Source organism: Convolutriloba macropyga, chromosome 9 (assembly GCF_964194025.1).
Source record: "Convolutriloba macropyga chromosome 9, txConMacr16.3, whole genome shotgun sequence".
NCBI lineage: Eukaryota > Metazoa > Xenacoelomorpha > Acoela > Convolutidae > Convolutriloba > Convolutriloba macropyga.
This window is the reverse complement of record NC_134476.1, coordinates 23,708,279-23,720,404: the sequence shown is the minus strand read 5'-3', so window position 1 is coordinate 23,720,404 and position 12,126 is coordinate 23,708,279. Positions and strand designations below refer to the sequence as shown.

At 39.1% G+C, this 12,126-nt stretch overlaps 9 non-coding genes across 9 annotated transcripts; all 9 read left to right on the top strand.

Moving 5' to 3' along the window:
* Positions 1-107: 107 nt before the first annotated feature.
* LOC142347342 (5S ribosomal RNA) lies at positions 108-226 on the top strand. The gene has a single exon (XR_012760338.1). It is a non-coding gene; the product is annotated as a 5S ribosomal RNA (ribosomal RNA).
* A 948-nt stretch (positions 227-1,174) lies between these two features.
* LOC142347215 (5S ribosomal RNA) lies at positions 1,175-1,293 on the top strand. Its single transcript, XR_012760230.1, has one exon. It is a non-coding gene; the product is annotated as a 5S ribosomal RNA (ribosomal RNA).
* A 1,134-nt stretch (positions 1,294-2,427) lies between these two features.
* LOC142347276 (5S ribosomal RNA) lies at positions 2,428-2,546 on the top strand. Its single transcript, XR_012760287.1, has one exon. It is a non-coding gene; the product is annotated as a 5S ribosomal RNA (ribosomal RNA).
* A 1,317-nt stretch (positions 2,547-3,863) lies between these two features.
* LOC142347219 (5S ribosomal RNA) lies at positions 3,864-3,982 on the top strand. Its single transcript, XR_012760233.1, has one exon. It is a non-coding gene; the product is annotated as a 5S ribosomal RNA (ribosomal RNA).
* Positions 3,983-5,299: 1,317 nt separating this feature from the next.
* Positions 5,300-5,418, top strand: LOC142347075 (5S ribosomal RNA). The gene has a single exon (XR_012760099.1). It is a non-coding gene; the product is annotated as a 5S ribosomal RNA (ribosomal RNA).
* A 1,324-nt stretch (positions 5,419-6,742) lies between these two features.
* LOC142347094 (5S ribosomal RNA) lies at positions 6,743-6,861 on the top strand. Its single transcript, XR_012760117.1, has one exon. It is a non-coding gene; the product is annotated as a 5S ribosomal RNA (ribosomal RNA).
* Positions 6,862-8,567: 1,706 nt separating this feature from the next.
* LOC142347214 (5S ribosomal RNA) lies at positions 8,568-8,686 on the top strand. Its single transcript, XR_012760229.1, has one exon. It is a non-coding gene; the product is annotated as a 5S ribosomal RNA (ribosomal RNA).
* A 942-nt stretch (positions 8,687-9,628) lies between these two features.
* LOC142347340 (5S ribosomal RNA) lies at positions 9,629-9,747 on the top strand. The gene has a single exon (XR_012760337.1). It is a non-coding gene; the product is annotated as a 5S ribosomal RNA (ribosomal RNA).
* Positions 9,748-11,065: 1,318 nt separating this feature from the next.
* Positions 11,066-11,184, top strand: LOC142347074 (5S ribosomal RNA). Its single transcript, XR_012760098.1, has one exon. It is a non-coding gene; the product is annotated as a 5S ribosomal RNA (ribosomal RNA).
* The last annotated feature ends 942 nt before the right edge of the window (positions 11,185-12,126 follow it).

Below are 12,126 nucleotides of genomic sequence, written 5' to 3'. Positions count from 1 at the left end.
TGACTATTTTGCAAACCGCAAGGCGGCGAGTTAAAGTGATCCTGTATATGAATATGAGACTACAATACAATACTGTTGTATATAAATTCGCTCCCGCTTACGCAAATGCCTACGACCATACCATGTTGAATGCACCGGTTCTCGTCCGATCACCGAAGTTAAGCAACATTGGGCCTGGTTAGTACTTGGATGGGTGACCGCTTGGGAACACCAGGTGTTGTAGGCTTTTTCTCTTGAGTATTCAAACCTCATAGTATACTTTTTTTCGATATTTACACATTTTAGAGCCTCAAAAAGCCTCGGTGATCGAAAAAGTTAAGCCTCATCGAGCGCGGATACTTTTTTGGAAATTGGTAAAAACTTGTCCAAAATGGTTCGCGGTGCCAGATTTTTTTATTTTATCCCAAATTATGGCTCAAGTGGAGTATGCCCACAAAAAATGAGCCAAATCGGACTAAAATTGACGATTTGGTGACCAATACAAAGTTCGGTGATCGAAAAAGTTAAGCCTCATCGAGCGCGGATACTTTATGTAAATGACAATTTCAGCAGTAACCATTGCTCCAAACACACCTCATATACTTGTAAAGGCCATTATAATAGTTCCCCTGCTTGCGTATTATGTATATTTGATATTTGGAACTGTCTCGGAAACATCAATACTAATTGTATAATTTCCCTTTATTAAACTAACTTTTAAGTTAGTGCAAATCGCTCAGTTCCATTCTTTAGGCTGCACTCCGCTAACGCAGAGTGCATTCAAATAAAACTTATCAAATAGAGTTAATACTTACCTTTTTAATACGTTTATCACAGCAATTAGGCTAAAAGCAATTCGCCACTGATTTTCCCAATTACCGGCCTAAACCCACTGAAGTCATACTTCCGGTTCAATGTCCGGTTATACAGGTTCCTCGTACCCAATTCATCTGTGCTTTGTTTTGCGGCCGTTCCACTGTATTGTGGATGGTTGGAAGCAAAAAATTTGCGCGTTTGTCATAATACACTGTATGGCTACGAATTGCATAAATTATAACACAACCGTGGCTAAAATTGCATGTATTAAGTGACTATTTTGCAAACCGCAAGGCGGCGAGTTAAAGTGATCCTGTATATGAATATGAGACTACAATACAATACTGTTGTATATAAATTCGCTCCCGCTTACGCAAATGCCTACGACCATACCATGTTGAATGCAACGGTTCTCGTCCGATCACCGAAGTTAAGCAACATTGGGCCTGGTTAGTACTTGGATGGGTGACCGCTTGGGAACACCAGGTGTTGTACGCTTTTTCTTTTGAGTATTCAAACCTCATAGAATACTTTTATTCGATATTTACACATTTTAGAGCCTCAAAAAGCCTCGGTGATCGAAAAAGTTAAGCCTCATCGAGCGCGGATACTTTTTTGGAAATCGGTAAAAACTTGTCCAAAATGGTTCGCGGTGCCAGATTTTTTTATTTTATCCCAAATTATGGCTCAAGTGGAGCATGCCCACAAAAAATGAGCTAAATCGGACTAAAATTGACGATTTGGTGATCAAAACAAAGTTCGGTGATCGAAAAAGTTAAGCCTCATCGAGCGCGGATACTTTTTTGGAAATCGGTAAAAACTTGTCCAAAATGGTTCGCTGTGCCAGATTTTTATTTTATCCCAAATTATGGCTCAAGTGAAGCATGCCCACAAAAAATGAGCCAAATCGGACTAAAATTGACGATTTGGTGACCAATACAAAGTTCGGTGATCGAAAAAGTTAAGCCTCATCGAGCGCGGATACTTTTTGTAAATGACAATTTCAGCAGTAACCATTGCTCCAAACACACCCCATATACTTGTAATGGCCATTATAATGGTTCCCCTGCTTGCGTATTATGTATATTTGATATTTGGAACTGTCTCGGAAACATCAATACTAATTGTATAATTTCCCTTTATTAAACTAACTTTTAAGTTAGTGCAAATCGCTCAGTTCCATTCTTTAGGCTGCACTCCGCTAACGCAGAGTGCATTCAAATAAAACTTCTCAAATAAACTTTATACTTACCTATTTAATAAGTTTATCACAACAATTAGGCTAAAAGCAATTCGCCACTGATTTTCCCAATTACCGGCCTAAACCCACTGAAGTCATACTTCCGGTTCAATGTCCGGTTATACAGGTTCCTCGTACCCAATTCATCTGTGCTTTGTTTTGCGGCCCTTCCACTGTATTGTGGATGGTTGGAAGCAAAAAGTTTGCGCGTTTGTCATAATACACTGTATGGCTACGAATTGCATAAGTTATAACACAACCGTGGCTAAAATTGCATGTATTAAGTGACTATTTTGCAAACCGCAAGGCGGCGAGTTAAAGTGATCCTGTATATGAATATGAGACTACAATACAATACTGTTGTATATAAATTCGCTCCCGCTTACGCAAATGCCTACGACCATACCATGTTGAATGCAACGGTTCTCGTCCGATCACCGAAGTTAAGCAACATTGGGCCTGGTTAGTACTTGGATGGGTGAACGCTTGGGAACACCAGGTGTTGTACGCTTTTTCTTTTGAGTTTTCAAACCTCATAGAATACTTTTATTCGATATTTACACATTTTAGAGCCTCAAAAATCCTCGGTGATCGAAAAAGTTAAGCCTCATCGAGCGCGGATACTTTTTTGGAAATCGGTAAAAACTTGTCCAAAATGGTTCGCTGTGCAAGATGTTTTTATTTTATCCCAAACTCTGGCTCAAGTGGAGCATGCCCACAAAAAATGAGCCAAATCGGACTAAAATTGACGATTTGGTGACCAATACAAAGTTCGGTGATCGAAAAAGTTAAGCCTCATCGAGTGCGGATACTTTTTTGGAAATCGGTAAAAACCTGTCCAAAATGGTTCGCTGTGCCAGATTTTTTTATTTTATCCCAAATTATGGCTCAAGTGGAGCATGCCCACAAAAAATGAGCTAAATCGGACTAAAATTGACGATTTGGTGATCAAAACAAAGTTCGGTGATCGAAAAAGTTAAGCCTCATCGAGCGCGGATACTTTTTTGGAAATCGGTAAAAACCTGTCCAAAATGGTTCGCTGTGCCAGATTTTTTTATTTTATCCCAAATTATGGCTCAAGTGGAGCATGCCCACAAAAAATGAGCCAAATCGGACTAAAATTGACGATTTGGTGACCAATACAAAGTTCGGTGATCGAAAAAGTTAAGCCTCATCGAGCGCGGATACTTTTTGTAAATGACAATTTCAGCAGTAACCATTGCTCCAAACACACCCCATATACTTGTAAAGGCCATTATAATAGTTCCCCTGCTTGCGTATTATGTATATTTGATATTTGGAACTGTCTCGGAAACATCAATACTAATTGTATAATTTCCCTTTATTAAACTAACTTTTAAGTTAGTGCAAATCGCTCAGTTCCATTCTTTAGGCTGCACTCCGCTAACGCAGAGTGCATTCAAATAAAACTTAAAGTTAATACTTACCTATTTAATAAGTTTATCACAACAATTAGGCTAAAAGCAATTTGCCACTGATTTTCCCAATTACCGGCCTAAACCCACTGAAGTCATACTTCCGGTTCAATGTCCGGTTATACAGGTTCCTCGTACCCAATTCATCTGTGCTTTGTTTTGCGGCCGTTCCACTGTATTGTGGATGGTTGGAAGCAAAAAGTTTGCGCGTTTGTCATAATACACTGTATGGCTACGAATTGCATAAATTATAACACAACCGTGGCTAAAATTGCATGTATTAAGTGACTATTTTGCAAACCGCAAGGCGGCGAGTTAAAGTGATCCTGTATATGAATATGAGACTACAATACAATACTGTTGTATATAAATTCGCTCCCGCTTACGCAAATGCCTACGACCATACCATGTTGAATGCACCGGTTCTCGTCCGATCACCGAAGTTAAGCAACATTGGGCCTGGTTAGTTCTTGGATGGGTGACCGCTTGGGAACACCAGGTGTTGTACGCTTTTTCTTTTGAGTATTCAAACCTCATAGAATACTTTTATTCGATATTTACACATTTTAGAGCCTCAAAAAGCCTCGGTGATCGAAAAAGTTAAGCCTCATCGAGCGCGGATACTTTTTTGGAAATCGGTAAAAACTTGTCCAAAATGGTTCGCGGTGCCAGATTTTTTTATTTTATCCCAAATTATGGCTCAAGTGGAGCATGCCCACAAAAAATGAGCTAAATCGGACTAAAATTGACGATTTGGTGACCAAAACAAAGTTCGGTGGTCGAAAAAGTTAAGCCTCATCGAGCGCGGATACTTTTTTGGAAATCGGTAAATACTTGTCCAAAATGGTTCGCTGTGCCAGATTTTTTTATTTTATCCCAAATTATGGCTCAAGTGGAGCATGCCTACAAAAAATGAGCTAAATCGGACTAAAATTGACGATTTGGTGACCAAAACAATGTTCGGTGATCGAAAAAGTTAAGCCTCATCGAGCGCGGATACTTTTTTGGAAATCGGTAAAAACTTGTCCAAAATGGTTCGCTGTGCCAAATTTTTTTATTTTATCCCCAATTATGGCTCAAGTGGAGCATGCCAACAAAAAATGAGCCAAATCGGACTAAAATTGACGATTTGGTGACCAATACAAAGTTCGGTGATCGAAAAAGTTAAGCCTCATCGAGCGAGGATACTTTTTGTAAATGACAATTTCAGCAGTAACCATTGCTCCAAACACACCCCATATACTTGTAAAGGCCATTATAATAGTTCCCCTGCTTGCGTATTATGTATATTTGATATTTGGAACTGTCTCGGAAACATCAATACTAATTGTATAATTTCCCTTCATTAAACTAACTTTTAAGTTAGTGCAAATCGCTCAGTTCCATTCTTTAGGCTGCACTCCGCTAACGCAGAGTGCATTCAAATAAAACTTATCAAATAAAGTTAATACTTACCTAAGTTTATCACAACAATTAGGCTAAAAGCAATTCGCCACTGATTTTCCCAATTACCGGCCTAAACCCACTGAAGTCATACTTCCGGTTCAATGTCCGGTTATACAGGTTCCTCGTACCCAATTCATCTGTGCTTTGTTTTGCGGCCGTTCCACTGTATTGTGGATGGTTGGAAGCAAAAAGTTTGCGCGTTTGTCATAATACACTGTATGGCTACGAATTGCATAAATTATAACACAACCGTGGCTAAAATTGCATGTATTAAGTGACTATTTTGCAAACCGCAAGGCGGCGAGTTAAAGTGATCCTGTATATGAATATGAGACTACAATACAATACTGTTGTATATAAATTCGCTCCCGCTTACGCAAATGCCTACGACCATACCATGTTGAATGCAACGGTTCTCGTCCGATCACCGAAGTTAAGCAACATTGGGCCTGGTTAGTACTTGGATGGGTGACCGCTTGGGAACACCAGGTGTTGTAGGCTTTTTCTTCTGAGTATTCAAACCTCATAAATACTTTTATTCGATATTTACACATTTTAGAGCCTCAAAAAGCCTCGGTGATCGAAAAAGTTAAGCCTCATGGACCGCGGATACTTTTTTGGAAATCGGTGAAAACTTGTCCAAAATGGTTCGCAGTGCCAGATTTTTTTATTTTATACCAAACTATGGCTCAAGTGGAGCATGCCCACAAAAAATGAGCCAAATCGGACTAAAATTGACGATTTGGTGACTAAAACATTGTTCGGTGATCGAAAAAGTTAAGCCTCATCGAGCGCGGATACTTTTTTGGAAATCGGTAAAAACTTGTCCAAAATGGTTCGCTGTGCAAGATGTTTTTATTTTATCCCAAACTCTGGCTCAAGTGGAGCATGCCCACAAAAAATGAGCCAAATCGGACTAAAATTGACGATTTGGTGACCAATACAAAGTTCGGTGATCGAAAAAGTTAAGCCTCATCGAGTGCGAATACTTTTTTGGAAATCGGTAAAAATTTGTCCAAAATGGTTCGCGGTGCCAGATTTTTTTTATTTTATCCCAAATTATGGCTCAAGTGGAGCATGCCCACAAAAAATGAGCTAAATCGGACTAAAATTGACGATTTGGTGACCAATACAAAGTTCGGTGATCGAAAAAGTTAAGCCTCATCGAGCGCGGATACTTTTTGTAAATGACAATTTCAGCAGTAACCATTGCTCCAAACACACCCCATATACTTCTAAAGGCTATTATAATAGTTCCCCTGCTTGCGTATTATGTATATTTGATATTTGGAACTGTCTCGGAAACATCAATACTAATTGTATAATTTCCCTTTATTAAACTAACTTTTAAGTTAGTGCAAATCGCTCAGTTCCATTCTTTAGGCTGCACTCCGCTAACGCAGAGTGCATTCAAATAAAACTTATCAAATAGAGTTAATACTTACCTATTTAATAAGTTTATCACAACAATTAGGCTAAAAGCAACTCGCTACTGATTTTCGCAATTACCGACCTAAACCCACTGAAGTCATACTTCCGGTTCAATGTCCGGTTATACAGGTTCCTCGTACCCAATTCATCTGTGCTTTGTTTTGCGGCCGTTCCACTGTATTGTGGATGGTTGGAAGCAAAAAGTTTGCGCGTTTGTCATAATACACTGTATGGCTACGAATTGCATAAATTATAACACAACCGTGGCTAAAATTGCATGTATTAAGTGACTATTTTGCAAACCGCAAGGCGGCGAGTTAAAGTGATCCTGTATATGAATATGAGACTACAATACAATACTGTTGTATATAAATTCGCTCCCGCTTACGCAAATGCCTACGACCATACCATGTTGAATGCAACGGTTCTCGTCAGATCACCGAAGTTAAGCAACATTGGGCCTGGTTAGTACTTGGATGGGTGACCGCTTGGGAACACCAGGTGTTGTAGGCTTTTTCTTTTGAGTATTCAAACCTCATAGAATACTTTTATTCGATATTTACACATTTCAGAGCCTCAAAAAGCCTCGGTGATCGAAAAAGTTAAGCCTCATCGAGCGCGGATACTTTTTTGGAAATCGGTAAAAACTTGTCCAAAATGGTTCGCTGTGCAAGATGTTTTTATTTTATCCCAAACTATGGCTCAAGTGGAGCATGCCCACAAAAAATGAGCCAAATCGGACTAAAATTGACGATTTGGTGACTAAAACAAAGTTCGGTGATCGAAAAAGTTAAGCCTCATCGAGCGCGGATACTTTTTTGGAAATCGGTAAAAACTTGTCCAAAATGGTTCGCTGTGCAAGATGTTTTTATTTTATCCCAAACTATGGCTCAAGTAGAGCATGCCCACAAAAAATGAGCCAAATCGGACTAAAATTGACGGTTTGGTGACCAAAACAATGTTCGGTGATCGAAAAAGTTAAGCCCCATCGAGCGCGGATACTTTTTTGGAAATCGGCAAAAACTTGTCCAAAATGGTTCGCTGTGCAAGATGTTTTTATTTTATCCCAAACTATAACTATGGCTCAAGTGGAGCATGCCCACAAAAAATGAGCCAAATCGGACTAAAATTGACGATTTGGTGACCAAAACAAAGTTCGGTGATCGAAAAAGTTAAGCCTCATCGAGCGCGGATACTTTTTTGGAAATCGGTAAAAACTTGTCCAAAATGGTTCGCTGTGCAAGATTTTTTTATTTTATCCCAAACTATGGCTCAAGTGGAGCATGCCCACAAAAAATGAGCCAAATCGGACTAAAATTGACGATTTGGTGACCAATACAAAGTTCGGTGATCGAAAAAGTTAAGCCTCATCGAGCGCGAATACTTTTTTGGAAATCGGTAAAAACTTGTCCAAAATGGTTCGCTGTGCCAGATGTTTTTATTTTATCCCAAACTATGGCTCAAGTGGAGCATGCCCACAAAAAATGAGCCAAATCGGACTAAAATTGACGACTTGGTGACCAAAACAATGTTCGGTGATCGAAAAAGTTAAGCCCCATCGAGCGCGGATACTTTTTGTAAATGACAATTTCAGCAGTAACCATTGCTCCAAACACACCTCATATACTTGTAAAGGCCATTATAATAGTTCCCCTGCTTGCGTATTATGTATATTTGATATTTGGAACTGTCTCGGAAACATCAATACTAATTGTATAATTTCCCTTTATTAAACTAACTTTTAAGTTAGTGCAAATCGCTCAGTTCCATTCTTTAGGCTGCACTCCGCTAACGCAGAGTGCATTCAAATAAAACTTCTCAAATAAACTTTATACTTACCTATTTAATAAGTTTATCACAACAATTAGGCTAAAAGCAATTCGCCACTGATTTTCCCAATTACCGGCCTAAACCCACTGAAGTCATACTTCCGGTTCAATGTCCGGTTATACAGGTTCCTCGTACCCAATTCACCTGTGCTTTGTTTTGCGGCCGTTCCACTGTATTGTGGATGGTTGGAAGCAAAAAGTTTGCGCGTTTGTCATAATACACTGTATGGCTACGAATTGCATAAGTTATAACACAACCGTGGCTAAAATTGCATGTATTAAGTGACTATTTTGCAAACCGCAAGGCGGCGAGTTAAAGTGATCCTGTATATGAATATGAGACTACAATACAATACTGTTGTATATAAATTCGCTCCCGCTTACGCAAATGCCTACGACCATACCATGTTGAATGCAACGGTTCTCGTCCGATCACCGAAGTTAAGCAACATTGGGCCTGGTTAGTACTTGGATGGGTGACCGCTTGGGAACACCAGGTGTTGTACGCTTTTTCTTTTGAGTTTTCAAACCTCATAGAATACTTTTATTCGATATTTACACATTTTAGAGCCTCAAAAAGCCTCGGTGATCGAAAAAGTTAAGCCTCATCGAGCGCGGATACTTTTTTGGAAATCGGTAAAAACTTGTCCAAAATGGTTCGCTGTGCCAAATTTTTTTTATTTTATCCCAAATTATGGCTCAAGTGGAGCATGCCCACAAAAAATGAGCCAAATCGGACTAAAATTGACGATTTGGTGACCAATACAAAGTTCGGTGATCGAAAAAGTTAAGCCTCATCGAGCGCGGATACTTTTTGTAAATGACAATTTCAGCAGTAACCATTGCTCCAAACACACCCCATATACTTGTAAAGGCCATTATAATAGTTCCCCTGCTTGCGTATTATGTATATTTGATATTTGGAACTGTCTCGGAAACATCAATACTAATTGTATAATTTCCCTTTATTAAACTAACTTTTAAGTTAGTGCAAATCGCTCAGTTCCATTCTTTAGGCTGCACTCCGCTAACGCAGAGTGCATTCAAATAAAACTTAAAGTTAATACTTACCTATTTAATAAGTTTATCACAACAATTAGGCTAAAAGCAATTTGCCACTGATTTTCCCAATTACCGGCCTAAACCCACTGAAGTCATACTTCCGGTTCAATGTCCGGTTATACAGGTTCCTCGTACCCAATTCATCTGTGCTTTGTTTTGCGGCCGTTCCACTGTATTGTGGATGGTTGGAAGCAAAAAGTTTGCGCGTTTGTCATAATACACTGTATGGCTACGAATTGCATAAATTATAACACAACCGTGGCTAAAATTGCATGTATTAAGTGACTATTTTGCAAACCGCAAGGCGGCGAGTTAAAGTGATCCTGTATATGAATATGAGACTACAATACAATACTGTTGTATATAAATTCGCTCCCGCTTACGCAAATGCCTACGACCATACCATGTTGAATGCACCGGTTCTCGTCCGATCACCGAAGTTAAGCAACATTGGGCCTGGTTAGTACTTGGATGGGTGACCGCTTGGGAACACCAGGTGTTGTAGGCTTTTTCTTTTGAGTATTCAAACCTCATAGAATACTTTTATTCGATATTTACACATTTTAGAGCCTCAAAAAGCCTCGGTGATCGAAAAAGTTAAGCCTCATCGAGCGCGGATACTTTTTTGGAAATCGGTAAAAACTTGTCCAAAATGGTTCGCTGTGCCAAATTTTTTTTATTTTTTCCCAAATTATGGCTCAAGTGGAGCATGCCCACAAAAAATGAGCTAAATCGGACTAAAATTGACGATTTGGTGACCAAAACAATGTTCGGTGATCGAAAAAGTTAAGCCTCATCGAGCGCGGATACTTTTTTGGAAATCGGTAAAAACTTGTCCAAAATGGTTCGCTGTGCCAGATTTTTTTATTTTATCCCAAATTATGGCTCAAGTGGAGCATGCCCACAAAAAATGAGCTAAATCGGACTAAAATTGACGATTTGGTGACCAAAACAATGTTCGGTGATCGAAAAAGTTAAGCCTCATCGAGCGCGGATACTTTTTTGGAAATCGGTAAAAACTTGTCCAAAATGGTTCGCTGTGCCAGATTTTTTTATTTTATCCCAAATTATGGCTCAAGTGGAGCATGCCAACAAAAAATGAGCCAAATCGGACTAAAATTGACGATTTGGTGACCAATACAAAGTTCGGTGATCGAAAAAGTTAAGCCTCATCGAGCGCGGATACTTTTTGTAAATGACAATTTCAGCAGTAACCATTGCTCCAAACACACCCCATATACTTGTAAAGGCCATTATATTAGTTCCCCTGCTTGCGTCTTATGTATATTTGATATTTGGAACTGTCTCGGAAACATCAATACTAATTGCATAATTTCCCTTTATTAAACTAACTTTTAAGTTAGTGTAAATCGCTCAGTTCCATTCTTTAGGCTGCACTCCGCTAACGCAGAGTGCATTCAAATAAAACTTATCAAATGAAGTTAATACTTACCTAAGTTTATCACAACAATTAGGCTAAAAGCAATTCGCCACTGATTTTCCCAATTACCGGCCTAAACCCACTGAAGTCATACTTCCGGTTCAATGTCCGGTTATACAGGTTCCTCGTACCCAATTCATCTGTGCTTTGTTTTGCGGCCGTTCCACTGTATTGTGGATGGTTGGAAGCAAAAAGTTTGCGCGTTTGTCATAATACACTGTATGGCTACGAATTGCATAAATTATAACACAACCGTGGCTAAAATTGCATGTATTAAGTGACTATTTTGCAAACCGCAAGGCGGCGAGTTAAAGTGATCCTGTATATGAATATGAGACTACAATACAATACTGTTGTATATAAATTCGCTCCCGCTTACGCAAATGCCTACGACCATACCATGTTGAATGCAACGGTTCTCGTCCGATCACCGAAGTTAAGCAACATTGGGCCTGGTTAGTACTTGGATGGGTGACCGCTTGGGAACACCAGGTGTTGTAGGCTTTTTCTTCTGAGTATTCAAACCTCATAAATACTTTTATTCGATATTTACACATTTTAGAGCCTCAAAAAGCCTCGGTGATCGAAAAAGTTAAGCCTCATCGAGCGCGGATACTTTTTTGGAAATCGGTAAAAACTTGTCCAAAATGGTTCGCTGTGCAAGATGTTTTTATTTTATCCCAAACTATGGCTCAAGTGGAGCATGCCCACAAAAAATGAGCTAAATCGGACTAAAATTGACGATTTGGTGACCAAAACAAAGTTCGGTGGTCGAAAAAGTTAAGCCTCATCGAGCGCGGATACTTATTTGGAAATCGGTAAATACTTGTCCAAAATGGTTCGCTGTGCCAGATTTTTTTATTTTATCCCAAATTATGGCTCAAGTGGAGCATGCCCACAAAAAATGAGCTAAATCGGACTAAAATTGACGATTTGGTGACCAAAACAATGTTCGGTGATCGAAAAAGTTAAGCCTCATCGAGCGCGGATACTTTTTTGGAAATCGGTAAAAACTTGTCCAAAATGGTTCGCTGTGCCAGATTTTTTTATTTTATCCCAAATTATGGCTCAAGTGGAGCATGCCAACAAAAAATGAGCCAAATCGGACTAAAATTGACGATTTGGTGACCAATACAAAGTTCGGTGATCGAAAAAGTTAAGCCTCATCGAGCGCGGATACTTTTTGTAAATGACAATTTCAGCAGTAACCATTGCTCCAAACACACCCCATATACTTGTAAAGGCTATTATAATAGTTCCCCTGCTTGCGTATTATGTATATTTGATATTTGGAACTGTCTCGGAAACATCAATACTAATTGTATAATTTCCCTTTATTAAACTAACTTTTAAGTTAGTGCAAATCGCTCAGTTCCATTCTTTAGGCTGCACTTCGCTAACGCAGAGTGCATTCAAATAAAACTTATCAAATGAAGTTAATACTTA